The sequence below is a fragment of the Argopecten irradians genome, chromosome 1 (genome assembly GCF_041381155.1).
Source record: "Argopecten irradians isolate NY chromosome 1, Ai_NY, whole genome shotgun sequence".
Lineage (NCBI taxonomy): Eukaryota > Metazoa > Mollusca > Bivalvia > Pectinida > Pectinidae > Argopecten > Argopecten irradians.
Window position 1 is genome coordinate 41,972,944 of NC_091134.1, and position 21,635 is coordinate 41,994,578.

A 21,635-nucleotide genomic window follows, 5' to 3' on the forward strand; every position below is an offset into this window, starting at 1 on the left:
ATGTTCTTTAAAAGAACTAAATTCTGAAATAATACACTTTAATTACACCATTAGCATCTAGTTATCAAGCAATAACGCATGTAGTCTTAGGTTTGAGATATCATTTTACTAAGGAAAGGTGTTACTGACAATGTATATGGATACACTAAAACATCTATTATCTGAAAGATATCCACAGCAGTCCCGTGGGTGATAAAAACGATTGGACAAAAAGCAAACAGTAATGGAACATGTAATCATCTTTTCTCCATTTCGACATAAAATACAAGTTTTATTTACCTATAATTTATTGGACATCCATAAAGCATGTTCTAAGCACGAAAATTTGTTCTTTCAAATTCTATTGCTATACATTGAGTGCCCAAAGCTGGAATTTTACATGTAGCGCATTCTTTTAAACCCACCAATTTCAAAACTGCCAATTAGGTTGCTTGTAACAAAAACGGCAATACTGCCTTCGAAACGATGACCGATATTACTTGTGACATCTGAAAAAGTGTTGTTGTTTTTTTATTCTCTCGAAAGTTTTAAAGCTTAGATTGTCAGCTTTGATAAACAAATGCCCTACCTTATTACATGTAGAATCTGCACCTTTTCCCAATATGCTTTCTACAGTCTCCCGATCTCCCTTCTTAGCAGCCCTTTCAAGCTCCTTATTGATCTTGATGAGCGAATGACAAATACAATATACAGTTTGTCAAAGAAGACGACTCCATTATTTTTAAAGAACATTTGAAATGAGACTATGGTTATCGGATAATAATGAATATAATTGGATAACCAATTAAGCTTGACAACCATGACAATATGAACTGATTTGTTAATAAATCATTTAGCAAGCTAATCATAGGCGACATGTTCTCGAAACTATGATTAAGTGAACTTTTGGTGAAAATTACATACTTAGATAAAATACAAATAATAATCCATTTGATTAAACATGTAGTTTCTATATTTTTGCTATGATTTATTAATGCAACAAAAACATATATATAATTCGGGTTCTTCTCATCAAATATGAAAATTGTATCTATCCCTAATATCAATAAGGACATTTATTTTCCTTTATTATATAAATTAAAATTAAACATTAACATTTCATGACGGACGCATGTGTATAATAATCATATTAACATCTTAAAAGGTCATCATAATTTGAGTGTACAAACCACTTACTAGATCGTTCGCCATTGTTGGTGTCGACTCATATAATGACTGTTTCAATGAAACTTTTATATAGCCAAAATAACTTCCTTATTAACCTGCACAAACATAATAGGATATATAAGTAAATACATTCAGGATGTAAAATATACCAACAATACTCATGTCTCTAATTATCAAACTCACATATAATTTCAACCTGCATAAAAAGCTAGCTCTATATTTCTCCCATATTTGACAGGTTTATCCCTCTGTTGCTAGGGAAAAGATTGATAGAATCTTACATGTGTCTGTCAAGTGGACATGGATATCTCAACCCGAGTGAAAGATTGCCGGGTGTTGACGCCAAAAATCTTTCGCGAGGGTTGAGATATCCACTTGACATATCCATGTTTGATTCTTTTTCTCCCATATGTAGTAGAAAATATTAAATTTCCGCTGCTTTCCAGCTTTTTCTCATCTCGCCATTATCATGGGAACGTTGTTTTGCGTCAAAATTGATGACGACATCGATGATGCACGCTGCGGCAACGCCACATATATTGATGAAGTCTAATTATTGTCAAGCGCGTGTGAGCTGTCTTACACCCCAATGTTTAAAATCACACTATACGTAACTATTAACAAAAATTCAAGTTAGATTCGACCCCGATATTGTTAGTATTTGTAGATGTAGTTGAAATTAAGTTATATCAAAGACTATTTATCATGATTTCTTAAGAACGTTGGTACAGCAGTTGTTGAAAGTCGATACATGTAAGCATGCCTTCATTTTAAAGTGGTCGCTATAGAAGTTATGATTATTGCCGAACGGAAGTAGGAAAGTTCATTACCCGTTTTCGGAAGAGTTCGGACATACGTTACGTAGTTACGGAAGTCACATAATGTTCTCGGCAACGACGTTGCAATGTCGGCTCACTTCGGCTTGTTTGACTAAATGGGACCCACCTAGCGATGTTCAATATCTATTTGATTTTTATCAAAAGTTTTGGAATCATTATCACTCATCTTGAATTCGATTAAGTCCTATCTCTGCATGATTTTTTTCCTAATTCTTCTAAATCATGAAAAAGTAAGACTGATACGGATATTGGGACTTTAAGATTGATATGATATTTCCCTACCTTGAGGGTAGGATAGAGAAATCTCTACCTGAGGAGAGATTTACAACTGTTTAACCCGAGGCTTGCCGAGGGTTAGATTGTCGTGAATCTCCTCCGAGGGTAGAGATTTCGCTGTCCTATTCTCTAGGTGGGGAATGATTCTTTTCTTCCTCTGTAATTTCCAAAAAAAAAATATGATAAAAACTGCAAATACGTAATTAAAAATATCCAAAGAATAATCAATGAATCAAGTTGTAGGTTTCTATTTTACTCTGTCAAAAACTTTGTTAAACTTTTTGCACTGTGAAAAACAAGAATATAAATCATTTTGAAATATTCACAGTTTATACTAACTAATATTTACCGAAACAATATTAAACAATTATTGAATCAGTATTTTTATCGGGTAAACATCAACGAAAATATGTGACGATAGGTGGAATTCCGATTCCGATGATCATTAGATATTTCGACGGGAAAGAAATCGAAGAGACCTTTTAGATGGCTGTACTACAGAAGCAAGAGTCAAGATTAAACGACATCAGAGCGAAAACAGCTTTAAAGTGTTGATTGTTCAAAACTGTTATGGAGATGGTATGTGTTATGCCCTTTACTTGCCCATTGTCATACTCCGATGCTTTATCATTGGCGCAATTGTAAATAAAGATGTGGAATGGAGGTGGGGATGTGGGATGGAGGTGGGGTGTGTGATGAGAATGTGGGATGGATATTTAAGGTGGGTTGCTTGATGGAGGCGGGGATGTGGGATGGTGGTGGGGGTGTGTGATAAGGATGAAGGATGGATATTTAAGGTGGATTGTGGGATGGAGGTTGGGATGTGGGATGAATATTTAAGGTGGGTTGTGGGTTGGAGGTGGGGGTGTGGGATGGAGATGTGGGATGGAGTTGTGGGATGGAGGTGGGGTGTGAAATGAGGATGTGGGATGGATATTTAAAGTGGGTTGTGGGTTGGAGGTTGGGGTATGGGATGAAGGTGTGTGATGGAAGTGTGGGATGAAGGTGTGTGATGGAAGTGTGGGATGGAGGTGGTATGTGTTATGAGGATATTGGATGGATATTTAAGGTGGGTTGTGGGTAGGAGATGGGGGTGTGATTGGAGGTGTGGGATGGAAGTGATATGTGTGATGAGAATGCGAGATGGATATTTAAGATGGGTTGTTGGTTGGAGATGGGGGTGTGGGATGAAGATGTGGGATGGAGGTGGGGTGTGAAATGAGGATGTGGGAAGGTTATTTAAGGTGGGTTATGGAATTGAGGTTGGGGTGTAGGATGGAGGTGTGGGATGGGGTGCGGAATGAAAGTATCGAAGGGATATTTAATGTGGTTTGTTGGATAGAGGGGGTGTGGGATTGAGGTGTGGGATGGAGGTGGGGTGTGAAATGAGGATGTGTGATGGATATTTAAGGTGGGTTGTGGAATGGAGATTGGGGTGGGGGACGGAGGTGTGGGATGGAGTTTGGAATGGGAGTATGGGATTGATATTTAAGGTTGGTTGTGGGATGGCGGTTGGGGTGTGGGATGAAGATGGGGTGTAGCATGAGGATTTGGGATGGATATTTATGGTGGGTTATGGGATGGAGGTGGGGTTGTGGGATGGAGGTGTGGGATGGGGTGTTGAAGGGTGTAAGGGATGGATATTTAAGGTGGGTTGTGGAATGGAGGTTGGGGTGTTGGATGGAGGTGTGAGATGGGGTATGGAATGGGAGTATGGGATGGATATTTAAGGAGGGATGTAGGATGGAGGTTGGGTTATTGGATGGATGTGTGGGATGGAGTGTGGGATTGGTGTATAAAATAAGCATGTGTGATAGAGATGTGGAATGAATGTTTAAGGTGGGTGGTGGGCTGGAGGTGTAGGATGAAGTGTGGGATTGGTGTATAGAATAGGGATGTGTGATAGAGGTGTTGGATGAATATGAATATTTAAGGTGGGTTGTGGAATGGAGGTTGGAATGTAGGATGGAGATGTGGGATGGGGCGTGGAATGGGAGTATGGGATGGATATTTAAGGTTGGTTGTGGGATGGAGGTTGGGTTATGGGATTAAGGTGTAGGATGGAGTGTGGGATTGGTGTATAGAATAGGGATGTGTGATAGAGGTGTGGGATGAATATGAATATTTAAGGTGGGTTGTAGGATGGAGGTGTGGGATGGAGGTCTGGATGTGGGATGGAGGTGTGCAATGGGGATGTGGGATAGGGGTGTTGAATGGGTGTAGGATGGGTTGTGGGATGGAGGTGTGGGATGGAGGTCTGGATGTGTGATGGAGGTGTGCAATGGGGATATGGGATAGGGGTGTTAGATGGGTGTATGATGGGTTGTGGGATGGAGGTGTGGGTGTGGAATGGGAGTGTGGGATAGAGTTTTGGGATGGGGTGTTGGATAGAGTTGTGGGATGGAGGTGGGGTTGTAAGACGGAAGTTCTAACTTCGAAACTTGCTTCTCTTTGACCAGTTACCATTATGTATGACATCTTAAATCAGCCATACTATTAAGCGTATCAAACGTGGACTATACAATAATACATTGTAATTTCAGTAAGGTCGGTAGAAACATATAAACATCCTTGAATGTGTGCATTCTATTAATGATTAACATTTCTAATAAAAAAAAAAATCAATGCAAACTATGCTATTGCGAGACCAAAAGTATTTTCTTTGTTTTAAATTCAAGAACGAATAAAAGAAAGAATCAAATAATTTCACAAATATACTCACTCTCATCGATTCAGCTTGATAAGTCAGATGAAGTGATGAGCATTAATGTTATCTGTATCGCGGAAATTGTATAAGATGAAATGTCCGTCCTTGTACGGATGAAAGCCGCACTAAAACTAACATCAATTTTAAACGTTTAAAGTACTTGTATGGTTTGTGGCCCTTATGACCCCCAAATCCGTCAAATTGTAAAACCTATTATTTAGTGAATTGATGGTTGAGTACAACCTCGATATAATATGTATGATGGGTGTGTATCATAAAAGCTACAGTTGCTATGGTTAAAATCTTCTTTTTTTTTATATTTCTTTTATTTTCAAAAAAACATTTCATAGCAATACTATGACATTGTAATAAACATATACAATACAGAAAGTGTCATAAACATTCATCCACACATTCATTCTTAATTTTTTTAATAAAAGCATTGCCTATTTTTTTATAAAAGAAAGATTAGGAAAGACAGATGAGAGAAGGAGAAGGCTGGGCAGAAGGAGGGGAGCAGAAGGACAGAATGCACTTTCAACTTCTATAACTGATTTTATATATAGTAAATTGCTATTTTATTGCAAGATATGAATAATAATATTCAATACCATGTGCAAAAAGGGAAAAGATAACATAGTTAAACATATATACACATTAAGTAGCACATAAAATGAACAGTGTTAAAGAGTCAAGGTTTAGACAAGATTTACAAGTTTTATCCATTTTTGCCATTCATTATTGAAATTCTCTAAATAAAACTCACCTTTTCCAAATGCTATATATTTCTGCACCGTATAGTAATCTTTAATGGAATTGACTAATCTCATAACATTAAGTGATTTCTGTAAGCATCTAGTTTTATAAATGTAGTGTTCAAAAAAGAGTAAAATTCCATTATCAATTCTGTTATATATTCCAATATGGTTGAATATTCCAAAAATCATTGTTTCTTTATTGATGGCAAAAGGTATCAAAAGAATATCAAGTAGTTTTTCAAAATCAGTTAAAAAATTCTGTACTTCAGTACACTTCCACAAGAGATGGGCAATTGTCTCCCTTTCTGCATGGCAGAACATACATTGCGGATTATTAGATAAACCTATTTTAAAAAGATAAGCATTTGCTGTCAAAATATGGTGTGAAATTCTAAATTGTAAGCACTGCAGTTTAGTATTATTAGTGACTCGAAAAGGAACATAATATATTTTCCCATAAATCTTGGTTATAGTCAAACAATTCCCCCCACTTAGTTTGGCCAGTAATGGTAGTTTCATTTTGATTAAGGGTTTTATAGAAATTTTGAGATCTACGTGTCTTTTTCAGTATAATTTCTAAATTTAAAGGTATTGTTGGAAAATCAATTGGGATAAGAGATGTATTGAGATAACTTTTAATACCCACAACTAATCCATGATATTCGAGAAAATTAAGATTCTGCCATGAATATCACACAATTCAATAAAAGTCAAAAAAGTTCCACTAGTGATATCTTTCATTAAATCTTGTATACATATTATTCCTTTATTAAAAATTTTTGAGTAAAAAATAGATTTATTCCCAATTTTCACGTTTTCATTATACCATATTAGTGATTTAACGTCTTAGTTATGCATTTATTATGAAAATTTGAAAATTTTGCTATTTGCCATTTTCCATTTTAAAACCATAGAATATATCATTGCATATTTAACTGCAGTGTCTACATATATTCACGAAATATATTAAAATTGTTCAAAATTGTGCTCTTTTGTTTTTTTAGACAAAAACTGGCACTAAATAGCCAATAGATGACGAATAATTCAAATTAGCTTACTTTAAACATATATTGGATGGTTATTATCCTACGCTGCAAAATTGAGATACATCCTTAACATTTCATTTAACAATGTACTTAATAGTTTTTTATACAGTAACTTTTCCTTTTAAAAATGTTGATGAATTTGGGGGAAAATGTAATCAGGTTTCATGAATCAAAAGCAAATAATCAGAATGCTAGTAATTATTTCTCCGGTCAGAGTAAAAGTTATGGGATAAGCAAGTTCCCCAACGCGTGACAATTATTTGTCATGTTTATCTAAACTCTTTTTATTTATTTGTCAACTCGCTACAGCTCGTGTCTTTTCAAAATTCGGAAATTAATTAACACGAGCTTGATAAACATGATAAATAACAGTCACGTGTTGGGGAACCTCCCTATAGCCATATAATAAACCATGTCGGTTTCGGGTCGGTCTTAAATGTGAAAGGCACAACAAAATACTAAGACGTTCCATGTCAGAATAATGTTCCATATACGGACAAACTTTAATGCTCAAAAACTGACTTCTGGTCTGTTGTTATCAAACGCAAAACCCACCTCTAGAGAGGTAAGTACAACAAATTAATGAAGTTTCAGAAAGTTCAATTTATAATGCTTGTTATAACCCAGAATGTATCCACATCAGACGTTCCAGTGTTTTTATCCTTTATGTACAAAATGTATGTTTAAATAAACATACCTGCAGAAATTATTTCACAATTACTAATAACACTGTAAAGATGTAAAATGAAATTGTAGACCACAACTTCATATTGCCAATATGTATTTATAGCTTGTCCGTTATAAGATTTGAAACCTTTACATCGTAAGCATTGGTATTTATAGAATTTCGGTAACATATTTTTGATAAACAACATAACAAAAACTCTTTTTGATTCGTCAATATGAAAAATACGGCACATATAACCTGAAAGCCAATGCATCGCATTAGGCGTGCTTCCTTTAACATAATTTACATTCTATTTCCATAAACAATCATTGACACATATCTGGCGAAAGTAGGCCTCACCTTTGCGTCGCATGTGTAATGTATGTGTTTGCAAGTACGTGTGTTTTCGGTGATCAATGTCGATCAGGTGCTTCATTAAGAACGGTACCAGTAAAGCCTTTGAGTGACTCGTTTTTCATTATTTACCGATAGATGGCGTTGTTTCCCTACCGCTGAGTATAAATACAGTCGGCACACGAGATATAGCGTGACGACACGTAAAACTCTTCACTTCGCTGAGTGAGACACGCGTGTCCCGAAACGTTATATATAGCGTGACGGCACGTAAAGCTCTTCACTTCTTGAGAGTAATTGATTCTGGGAACTGGTCGTCCGTCTGGTAAGATCTCTTTTATGCAATCTATTGGTTAACGGCAATGAAAGACAGAAGTTGCTTAATAAGCATTGCCTTGATCGGTGTCGTGGCCAGGGACTTCCATTAAGTAGCTATCGTGTTCTGAGCATTGTGGTTCGAATTCATAGCTGTCATATTGTAACCCCAGTAAGTGCGTTGAGGCACATAGGTCGTGAGTTACTCGCAACTACTAGCTAGACTTAGGTAGGTCGTGAGAAGGGCTGTCAACACTGGTGTTAGTGTAGCCCGAGATACTCTGGCCCTGACACCAGACTTAGACATTATGACAGATAGTGTCTGGTTTAGGGCCAGAGCGCAGTAGTACTCGAAAACATGGAATAAGCCGACACCGTTTGGTATCGTGCCAGGTCATCTCCAATTCAGACTGACCACCGAGAAGCACCACTAACTGTAGTCTATTCAACAAATGAATATTATATCTACCCGAATATTACAATCCGTCGAGATTAAGGTGATTTGCATACTACTAGAAAATGGCGACGACGACGATGGAAATTTAAAGCTACCAAAAAGAAACTACTGTGTTGACACAATAGAACTTGCATTCGTGATGAAATGGATGGCTATGAGAAGATAAATTATTCATTTGTTGAAAAGACCAAGGAAAGTGCGATTCTCGGTGGTAATATTTTGTAAGTAGCCTGAATCGGAGATGACCTGGCCCGATACCAAACGGTGTCGGCTTATTCCAGGTTTTCGAGTACTACTGCGCTCCGGCCCTAAACCAGACACTATCTGTCATAGTGTCTAAGTCTGGTGTCAGGGCCAGAGTATCTCGGGCTAGTGTTAGTGATAAGCTCACAGTCAGCAGGCTCCGAGCTTTAGTGACCATATTTTGGGTCGTTGTGTAGTGTTAGTACTATCCGGTACTCTAGGGTTGCAGCATCAGTCTCATTTGTCCCGTATGTGTGTTATGGGGGTCGTAATTTACTTATAGTGGTTTTACATTTACTTATAGTGGTTTTACATACTCTGTCATATTGTGCTTATAACGTGTAATGTACATAGAACATTGAATAGTGTTCCTTGTTATAACCTAGCTTATCTGTATATATTGGCTGCTGTAGTATATTTAGTGATTCATAAAAGGGACCCGAGTATATTTTGGTAACAACCCCCGCCCGGTACGTACGTTACACATACATGTTACATTAAAATGAGTTGTGAATGCGGGTGGCGCGGGATGTTCCAACTTATTGGTTATATAAAGTGCCAATATGTTACTTTTGGGTCTTTTTGGGATCGTTGGCAAAACTCGGGAGACAAATTTAGCACAAACCTGCAATAAATGAAATGTTACGAGGCAAGACATAGTTCTCTTGTTATAGTCTTCCTCTTTGTACTGCATAAGGTCTGGAATGCATAGTCCGATAACAAAATGAAAATTAAATCATTTCTGTATATAGTTCATATTGCCTTGTTCTATAGCGGTCCTCTTTGGGTTATTCTCATTTTATGTCTAAAAATAAAAATCCAATGTAAAATTACAGGATGTCGTCACATGCGTGAGGAATTTCTCACGCGTGTACGAGTCGACCCAGGTTGAGGGGTCCAAAATTCTATCAGGACTTAATCTATTAGATTTACATAAAGAATACCGTTGAATGACGGATACTAAAGGCAATATAAATGTGTAGGATATATATTTATCAAAAATAAATGTAAATTTCTACACCAGCACACCTCAGCTTCGTTAGCCAGTCCTAACCCCTACTTCGCGCAAACAATATTCCAATCACAAAGGATTCTACTCGCTAACATTGATTTGAAGAATTTGATATCAATTTCCAATCGGCTAGATGGAATTAGTTTTGAAAAATGAAATATTTCTTTCTACGAAACCCAACAAGTGTTAAAAATTACATACAATGCACTTATATCAGTATACAATATACGCATTTGAATAAAGATAATTTGAAAACCTGTCCGTTAGGTGATCTACATTGGGAAATCATTGGGGAAATATTGATTTCATAACTTTCCAAAATAGCTCAGAAGTGTTTGATTTTAAAAGCACTTTTTGATATTCTTCTTTTGGTAAGATAAAATTGCTTCAGTGACGTTTGTATGAATTCTATGCTTTTTGGTGCTGATGCCTTATATACTTAAACAAGTATTGTTTTGTTTGTAAAAAAAGTAATATAATTTTTCTACATTAAGCCATCAAAATGGAGTCAAAAAAATGTAAAGACCGTGTTTAATATGTATGGATTTATTCAAATAAATAAGTTCATCTAGCCAACCCCACAGTACTTTCAGTACTTTGATTTATTTAAGGATAATTATTTGTCATGACAAAACATATATACTGGTAATAAGAGAGTTGGATTTAGTATGAAAACAAATAAAAAATTATTATTTCTAGCATTTATTGCCCCTCTTTTCATTCCTTTATGTTCAAATATTGTTGAAATTTTAAAACTATTGTTGACTAGTAAAGAAGTATAACTGACATCTGATCTATGGTACCTACGGCATGACATAGTTGGATTTCATAGATCTGAAAAGTACGTTCATCAAGACATTTTGTTTTGAATTTTTTTTTTTTTTTAAGTTCGTTATGTTTTGAATTTTTTTTTTTTTTTAAGTTCGTTATCTGAATAAATGACCACGCTTTGGACTGCCATTGACAGACTGGCTCATTCGCAAACTATAATGTGGAAGAAAAGCTTATGATAAATCTAGCTTTCTGATCAACTTGTTCTTTTTTTATTTAAGCATCGATGTCACTATTTTTAAATTCCCCCGCGAAACGCGTTTGCGGGGGATATTGATTTGGGCTCTGTCCGTGCGTCCGTCCGTCCGTGCGTCCGTGCGTCGTGCGTCCGTCCGTCCGTCCGAGTATCGTTTCCGGGCTATAACTCCTAAACCGTTCAACTTGGCTACACGAAACTTTCTGTACATGTTAGGCTAGTGCTCTAGTTGTGCCTTTTGCTAATGGGAACCTTTCATTTTCGATACTTTTTCTGTTACCATGGAAACTTATTCAAAAATACCATATTATTAAAGTTTCCTTTCTATTCCGGGCTATAACTCGAAAACCGTTCAACTTGGCTACACGAAACTTTCTGTACATGTTAGGCTAGTGCTCTAGTTGTGCCTTTTTCTAATGGGAACCTTCCATTTTCAATACTTTTTCTGTTACCATGGAAACTTATTAAAAAATACCATATTATTAAAGTTTCCTTTCTATTCCGGGCTATAACTCGAAAACCGTTCAACTTGGCTACACGAAACTTTCTGTACATGTTAGGCTAGTGCTCTAGTTGTGCCTTTTGCTAATGGGAACCTTTCATTTTCGATACTTTTTCTGTTACCATGGAAACTTATTCAAAAATACCATATTATTAAAGTTTCCTTTCTATTCCGGGCTATAACACGAAAACCGTTCAATTTGGCTACACGAAACTTTCTGTACATGTTAGGCTAGTGCTCTAGTTGTGCCTTTTTCTAATGGGAACCTTCCATTTTCAATACTTTTTCTGTTACCATGGAAATTTATTTAAAAAATACAACTGGGCGCGGGGGATAATGCCAAGCTTTGCGGCTCCTTGTTAAATTAAATTTACAAACTGTTTGAATCAGCGTGTTGCAAACAATATTTTTTTATAACCCGATTACATTAAAAAATAGCAACATCAATGCTTATAATTAGTTTTATATTCTATTTCATAGTGATTTTTAAGGGATTCTTTTTCAAAGTCAATGTCTCTATTGTGACGTCACGAACACGTCGGGGTTTCGCGCTAAATAAGGCACGTTACGAAACGTGATATCCGCAGCGTTATTGAGGTAACCTTGATGCATTATGCTATTTGAATGACCTGCATAAAAAAGATTATCGTTTTCATAAATCTATCTAACAATTTCATTAAGTGATTTGGTGACGTAATAAAGACTACCTAGAAAATTCAACAACACCAGGGTAGTATAGGGAAACACTGATTAATTTCACGTTATACGTAATCACATTAATTTCACATTAATTTCACGTTATACGTAATCACATTAATTTCACATTAATTTCACGTTATACGTAATCACATTAATTTCACATTAATTTCACGTTATACGTAATCACATTAATTTCACATTAATTTCACGTTATACGTAATCACATTAATTTCACATTATACGTAATCACATTAATTTCACATTAATTTCACGTTATACGTAATCACATTAATTTCACATTAATTTCACGTTATACGTAATCACATTAATTTCACATTATACGTAATCACATTAATTTCACATTATACGTAATTACATTAATTTATACGTAATCACATTAATTTCACATTATACGTAATTACATTAATTTCACGTTTTTTGTATTCACATTAATTTCACGTTATACGAAATCACATTCATTTTACGTTATTCGTAATCACATTCATTTTACGTTTTCATAATTTCATTAATTTTACGTTAAACCTTTGTGGGAATATGCTAATTTCTGGATCCTGTGAATTATCTATTTTTCCTTCTGTTAGATTTAAAATGCGTGTCACCTGGTACTGTCTTGTACTAAACACTATCAAATGCAACCATTACCGGAACACAAATAAACAAAATTAAGTACAACCATTACCGGAACACAAATAAACAAAATTAAGTACAACCATTACCGGAACACAAGTAAACAAAATTAAGTACAACCATTACCGGAACACAAGTAAACAAAATTAAGTACAACCATTACCGGAACAGAAGTAAAACAATTAAGTACAACCATTACCGGAACACAAGTAAACAAAATAAGTACAACCATTACCGGAACACAAATAAGCAAAATCAAGTACAACCATTACCGGAACACAAATAAACAAAAATAAGTACAACCATTACCGGAACACAAATAAACAAAATTAAGTACAACAATTACCGGAACACAAATAAACAAAATTAAGTACAACCATTACCGGAACACAAATAAACAAAATTAAGTACAACCATTACCGGAACACATATAAAACAAAATTAAGTACAACCATTACCGGAACACATATAAACAAAATTAAGTACAACCTTTACCGGAACACATATAAACAAAATTAAGTACAACCATTACCGGAACACATATAAACAAAATTAAGTACAATCATTACCGGAACACAAGTGTACAAAACCAAGTACAACCATTACCGGAACACAAGTAAACAAAATTAAGTACAACCATTACCGGAACACAAGTAAACAAAATTAAGTACAACCATTACCGGAACACAAGTAACAAAATTTCGTACAACCATTACCGGAACACAAGTAAAACAAAATAAGTACAACCATTATCGGAACACAAATAAGCAAAATCAAGTACAACCATTACCGGAACACATATAAACAAAATTAAGTACAACCATTACCGGAACACAAATAAACAAAATAAAGTACAACCATTACCGGAACACAAGTAAACAAAATTAAGTACAACCATTACCGGAACACAAGTAAACAAAATTAAGTACAACCATTACCGGAACACAAATAAACAAAAATAAGTACAACCATTACCGGAACACATATAAACAAAATTAAGTACAACCATTACCGGAACACATATAAACAAAATTAAGTACAACCATTACCGGAACACAAATGAACAAAAATAAGTACAACCATTATCGGAACACAAATAAGCAAAATCAAGTACAACCATTACCGGAACACATATAAACAAAATTAAGTACAACCATTACCGGAACACAAATAAACAAAATAAAGTACAACCATTACCGGAACACAAGTAAACAAAATTAAGTACAACCATTACCGGAACACAAGTAAACAAAAATAAGTACAACCATTACCGGAACACAAATAAGCAAAATCAAGTACAACCATTACCGGAACACATATAAACAAAATTAAGTACAACCATTACCGGAACACAAATAAACAAAATTAAGTACAACCATTACCGGAACACATGTAAACAAAAATAAGTACAACCATTACCGGAACACAAATAAACAAAATAAAGTACAACCATTACCGGAACACAAATAAACAAAATAAAGTACAACCATTACCGGAACACAAGTTAACAAAATTAAATACAACCATTACCGGAACACGAATAAACAAAAATAAGCACAACCATTACCGGAACACATATAAACAAAATTAAGTATAACCATTGCCGGAACACAAATAAACAAAATTAAGTATAACCATTGCCGGAACACAAATAAACAAAATTAAGTACAACCATGACCGGAACACATATAAACAAAATTAAGTACAACTATTACCGGAACACAAATAAACAGTATGAAGTTCAACAATTGCCAGAACACAAATAGGTTTACGCAAGAATCTAATTGGAGGTTATGTCTCAGAAAAGCCTAACTATGATTAACTGCTGACTCCGGCACAAACCAGTTTTTAGATCAAACCCATCTAAAGACCTAATTTACCAAATGTATTTGTTTCTATAATAAATTCGATTCGACTTTCTGATTGACAATTTATTTTTCTTTATATACTACAGTAAAAAATTCCGAGAATGGCACGAAAACCCGACGTTTTCATGACGTCACAATAGAGACGTCGATGTTTTGCGTATGTAGAAAAATCTTTTGAAAATCAATGGAATCGCACGTTTAGACGTATTTTGTGTAATCAAATAGTCTGAAAAACTAAGTATAAGCATTCAAGTTGATATTTTGACATAAATTATTATTCGAGCATTACTTGTACAACGACTACCGTAACAATGTATGAACTTTTAAGGTAATTCTATTCACGTAGGTCTGTCAGGGGTTCATTTTCGTCTAAATGCTGTTCATAAATAGTACTGTTTTATACACGTAGGTCTGTCAGGGGGTAATTTTCGTCAAAATACTGTTCATAAATAGTACTGTTTTCATGTACTTCCTGGTTGGACAATCAAGCTAGTCAGTTCGGGAACGACGCTCGAAAGGAAAAGAAAAATGTTTGGCTCTAGACATGCCAGTCCAAGCGCTGTGTTGATATGTATTTTACTGGTGAGTACAGTAAAAGAGTTCTTTAATTCCATTTATAAATGCAATACATTCTTTTTAACTAATACATGTAAAAACCGTTGTAATGGAATATTAGCACATCTTTTCTTTTATGTCTTTTTCATTATTGATATTTTCCTTTTGATATTCGAATTTTGAATTTGCATCCCCTTTTTAAATTTCTCTTTCAACAAGCATTTAATGGGAGGTTATTTCTCAGAATAGCTTGTTGAAAGAGACTTTTAAAAAGGGGATGCAAATTCAAAATTCGAATATCAAAAGGAAAATATCATTAATGAAAAGAGCCCTGTGGCTATTGTCATTTAGGGTGCTAGTACGAAAGGCCTCCATTGTACAAGGTGACTACATTTGAAATTGTCTTTTTTCTCTTCTCCCTAAGAAACCTTAGTTTCGTTTTGCCTTCAGACAGGGAATCAGAGTTGTTCTTGCTATCCACATTGCATGATATCGTACATGTAACAGGCGATTAAATATAGGATTTTATCTTTTCTCTTCTCCCTTACTAATTTAAACGTTTGCATTCTGTTGAGCGCTAGCCCCAGTCAGATATGTTCTGGGTTCTGTCCCCTGACCGAGACATACCATAGAAAATAAAATTGTAGTCTCAGTACTCCTTAGCGCCCAGAATTAAGAGAGTGAGACGACCGGTTTGCCCATTGTCAGTATAATGTAACCGGGCGGGGTGTATTGCTTGGTGTCTACAAAAAGGACAAGAGTTTCACTATACTAGAAGACACAACCAAAATATACCACAGTCTCCCGTAATACGCATCGATCACTGTACACGCACACGACCCTACATACACAGGAGCCCGCGCGCGTCCTTAGATGACCTTTGCTGTTAATATGACGTTAAAAATAAACCAAACCAGTACCACGAACATGAACTTTGTAATCACATTGTTAAAATGCACGGAAGGTCGGGATTTCTAATTAACCATGGTCTCGCCGGGATAGTAATCTGTAAAAAAGGTAAACTAGGACTAAAATGCAGGTCGCAAATTCATTCAGCAATTTTACTTTGACAGTATAATTTACGTTCAATTGAAAAAAAACAATCTATTTCTAATTCATTCGAATATATTAACATTTCCCTTTTTTGTCTTTGCTTTATAAGCTCACCAACTGGGAAATCGTTTATTCCGGGACTCCATCAGTTGACCGGCTGTTCCTCAATCGTATACCGTTTAATAACCGAAGTCAAATTTTATCGGAACGTTAAATTTTTAAAAATTAGTCGGATGAAATATAGATAAAAGGAATGGTTTTTTTATTTTTAGTTGTTTACTGGTGTTGAAACTCCATTTGTTGTTATTTCAACATGACGCGCTAACGCAAGTCATTTAAAATATCTGTCCAACAAATGCAGTTTACACAAAAGTAAACAACAAAAAATCAAAATCATTCTTTAAGTAATTTATGATTTTTACGACATCCTAAACTTAAAAACTATGAATATGTCGTTACATGGTGATAAATTGTTCACAAATATATATGGAATGACATTTTATGAGCGTGACACCTTATAAACCCCAATAGAATGACCGTTTAAGCAGAAGCGTAAAATGTCCTTTCAGAGAAACGTGACTTTTTGTCACTCACGGAATGCGAAAGAATATAACCTCCGTCAATGGAAAACACCAGTATATCCCCAAATCTAAATAAAGTATCACTTTTTTTACTTGTGTGTTATTGCCTATATAATAGCAAAACGTAATTACCTTTTATATTAACAAAAGTTTATCAGTTGTTATAGATTTACAAATATACAATGTAGAATATAACATTTATCCATATAAATATACGTTATATCTATCTTTACAACTGTTATTTAACATTTGTTATAATGAGAAGACATCTGATTTTTTTTTCTACTAAACTTTTATGAAGGAACGGGGAAGTTGAAATTGGCAATTGAAATTAGAAAAATAATTCCTTGACTTAGTTTCTGATTCTGATAAAATCATCTATCGGATATCCTTGATAAATCATAAATAATATTTTTAATATAATTAACGGTGTATACCTGATTGGATATTATGCTTATAAATCAAGAATTTTTTTTTTTCAGAACATATTTTTATTGGATGTTTGCTTAATTGTGACAAAAATTACAAAATATAAAACTATTATTAAACAAAACCTGTGGAATTTGCTTCGTCACGTCTGTTCTAAGTGTGTGTCATTGAAACGTGACGTGATTTCCTTTTAGGAATGAGGATGAACATTCCTCTCATCCATGACAAAGGACAATATATCTAAATAAAGCTAAATATTTACATTTTCACTTCGCTCCGCTTCAATCAAACTAGTAAACTGACTAACTCCAATCACTTCATTTCGCAATGATAATGCTTGGTCACGCGCTGACCTCTGACCGACGTTAGAATATATTTTTGACATTATTTACATTTTGACTTAGTTTTACGTCGCTTCAGTTTTGAATGAACTTTCCGCGATGGGGCATATCGTTGTACATTTAGACAGAAATGCTTGATTAGTGGTATTAGAAATTGTTAGTAATATTATACAGATAAAAATTTACACGTATTTTGATGAAACGCTGACTTAGGTTTAAGCCCCAAAAATGCTGAACATGGGCTACCGAACGAAGTGAGGTTCACCACTCATCCCATAATCGAACGCAAATACAAATGTAGCTACGATAATGTATACAATTTACGTGAAACGTTGACACACATATATATGTAAGGTTAGAAGCGATAGATTCCATTAAAATACGCTCAAATAGCAAACAGGCTGATTTTAGTGACATTAAACTTAACGAAACGATTCTGTTAGTGTCAAAACCCACGGCATTGGAAAGTCGATGGAAACCGCCAACATTTCAAATCGATATTTCTCTACTTACTTTATACATTATTTAATCCCAAAACTCCAGTTGACAGAGAAGTTATCACAGTTCGAGAATAACACAGAAGTCCTCCGTAGATCTGCGACTAAAACCCACATTTTACCACGTTTTATTGAGCCCCGGAAGCATGGTTATTGGACTGCATCGCATACAATTGGATTTTCAAAACAGGCTAAAAAAATAGATTTTAATTATTTTACATTGATTGAGAAACAAGTTATATAACTTATATAAATCACTCTCGATGGCCCGGATGTAAGCGCGCGAGGGTTCTTAGTGTACCAAGACCTTACAAATTATAGTTATAGAACACCAAACAGAATGTACATTAAACCTGTCAGTATAACACTGGTACTTGTGGCTTTAGATCAGTTTTTGGTATGTGTTTTGCAGAGGTTGTCAGTTACAACAAACTTTTATCTATTAGCTCCCAATGTCATCAATATCGCTCTTTTCTTCGCAAATAATCATTTATTTGAATACATTTGTACTGGGAATAAAAACTATTGTAGTTTAGCTTGATTTGGTACAAACGCGTAAGAATGATGGTTGGGGTTAGAGGCTGTTATTGTTATTATCATTAAGGTGTGTGTTTTGTGGAGTTAAAGTCACTTTCTACATGTAACATCGTGTATTAATGACTTTATCTTCAGCGTTATTATGTGCAATTAGTTGTTAGATTCCAACAGTTAAGCTAATGATCACTGATTTGATATTTGACAATGCACAATGATACAAAGACACTGTACAACCATTACCGGAACACAAGTAAACAAAATTAAGTACAACCATTACCGGAACACAAGTAAACAAAATTAAGTACAACCATTACCGGAACACAAGTAAACAAAATTAAGTACAACCATTACCGGAACACAAATAAACAAAATTAAGTACAACCATTACCGGAACACAAATAAACAAAATTAAGTACAACCATTACCGGAACACAAATAAACAAAATTAAGTACAACCATTACCGGAACACAAATAAACAAAATTAAGTACAACCATTACCGGAACACAAATAAACAAAATTAAATACAACCATTACCGGAACACGAATAAACAAAAATAAGCACAACCATTACCGGAACACATATAAACAAAATTAAGTACAACCATTACCGGAACACAAATAAACAAAAATAAGTACAACCATTACCGGAACACAAATAAACAAAATAAAGTACAACCATTACCGGAACACAAATAAACAAAATTAAGTACAACTATTACCGGAACACAAATAAACAGTATGAAGTTCAACAATTGGTAGAACACAAATAGGTTACGCAAGAATCTAATGGGAGGTTATGTCTCAGAAAAGCCTAACTATGGTAAACTGCTGACTCCGGCATAAACCAGTTTTAGATCAAACCCATCTAAAGACCTAATTTACCAAACATTCAAAATGTCAAAATTAATTGTATTTGTTTCTATAATAAATTCGATTCGACTTTCTGATTGACAATTTATATTTCTTTATATACTACAGTAAAAAATTCCGAGAATGGCACGAAAACCCGACGTTATCATGACGTCACAATAGAGACGTCGATGTTTTGCGTATGTAGAAAAATCTTTTGAAAATCAATGGAATCGCACGTTTAGACGTATTTTGTATAATCAAATAGTCTGAAAAACTAGGTATAAGCATTCAAGATGATATTTTGACATAAATTATTATTAGAGCATTACTTGTACAACGACTACCGTAACAATGTATGAACTTTTAAGGTAATTCTATTCACGTAGGTCTGTCAGGGGTTCATTTTCGTCTAAATGCTGTTCATAAATAGTACTGTTTTATACACGTAGGTCTGTCAGGGGGTAATTTTCGTCTAAATGCTGTTCATAAATAGTACTGTTTTATACACGTAGGTCTGTCAGGGGGTAATTTTCGTCAAAATACTGTTCATAAATAGTACTGTTTTCATGTACTTCCTGGTTGGACAATCAAGCTAGTCAGTTCGGGAACGACGCTCGAAAGGAAAAGAAAAATGTTTGGCTCTAGACATGCCAGTCCAAGCGCTGTGTTGATATGTATTTTACTGGTGAGTACAGTAAAAGTTCTTTAATTCCATTTATAAATGCAATACATTCTTTTTAACTAATACATGTAAAAACCGTTGTAATGGAATATTAGCACATCTTTTCTTTTATGTCTTTTTCATTATTGATATTTTCCTTTTGATATTCGAATTTTGAATTTGCATCCCCTTTTTAAATTTCTCTTTCAACAAGCATTTAATGGGAGGTTATTTCTCAGAATAGCTTGTTGAAAGAGACATTTAAAAAGGGGATGCAAATTCAAAATTCGAATATCAAAAGGAAAATATCATTAATGAAAAGAGCCCTGTGGCTATTGTCATTTAGGGTGCTAGTACGAAAGGCCTCCATTGTACAAGGTGACTACATTTGAAATTGTCTTTTTCTCTTCTCCCTAAGAAACCTTAGTTTCGTTTTGCCTTCAGACAGGGAATCAGAGTTGTTCTTGCTATCCACATTGCATGATATCGTACATGTAACAGGCGATTAAATATAGGATTTTATCTTTTCTCTTCTCCCTTACTAATTTAAACGTTTGCATTCTGTTGAGCGCTAGCCCCAGTCAGATATGTTCTGGGTTCTGTCCCCTGACCGAGACATACCATAGAAAATAAAATTGTAGTCTCAGTACTCCTTAGCGCCCAGAATTAAGAGAGTGAGACGACCGGTTTGCCCATTGTCAGTATAATGTAACCGGGCGGGGTGTATTGCTTGGTGTTTACAAAAAGGACAAGAGTTTCACTATGCAAGAAGACACAACCAAAATATACCACAGTCTCCCGTAATACGCATCGATCACTGTACACGCACACGCGCACGTACGACACTACATACACAGGAGCCCGCGCGCGTCCTTAGATGACCTTTGCTGTTAATATGACGTTAATAATAAACCAAACCAGTACCACGAACATGAACTTTGTAATCACATTGTTAAAATGCACGGAAGGTCGGGATTTCTAATTAACCATGGTCTCGCCGGGATAGTAATCTGTAAAAAAGGTAAACTTTCAATTGAAAAAAAAACAATCTATTTCTAATCCGGGATAGTAATCTGTAAAAAAGGTAAACTTTCAATTGAAAAAAAAACAATCTATTTCTAATTCATTCGAATATATTAACATTTCTTTTTTGTCTTTGCTTTATAAGCTCACCAACTGGGAAATCGTTTATTCCGGGACTCCATCAGTTGACCGGCTGTTCCTCAATCGTATACCGTTTAATAACCGAAGTCAAATTTTATCGGAACGTTGAATTTTTAAAAATTAGTCGGATGAAATATAGATAAAAGGAATGTTTTTTTATTATTTGTTGTTTACTGGTGTTGAAACTCCATTTGTTGTTATTTCAACATGACGCGCTAACGCAAGTCATTTAAAATATCTGTCCAACAAATGCAGTTTACACAAAAGTAAACAACAAAAAATCAAAATCATTCTTTAAGTAATTTATGATTTTTACGACATCCTAAACTTAAAAACTATGAATATGTCGTTACATGGTGATAAATTGTTCACAAATAA

General features: G+C 34.8%; 1 long non-coding RNA gene across 1 annotated transcript; it reads right to left on the reverse strand.

Annotated features, from left to right (window-relative positions):
- Window positions 1-567: 567 nt before the first annotated feature.
- Window positions 568-5,109, reverse strand: LOC138310500 (uncharacterized). Its single transcript, XR_011206440.1, has 3 exons — window positions 5,005-5,109; window positions 1,177-1,262; window positions 568-661 (listed from the first exon to the last, which is right to left on the reverse strand). It is a non-coding gene; the product is annotated as an uncharacterized lncRNA (long non-coding RNA).
- Window positions 5,110-21,635: the final 16,526 nt, after the last annotated feature.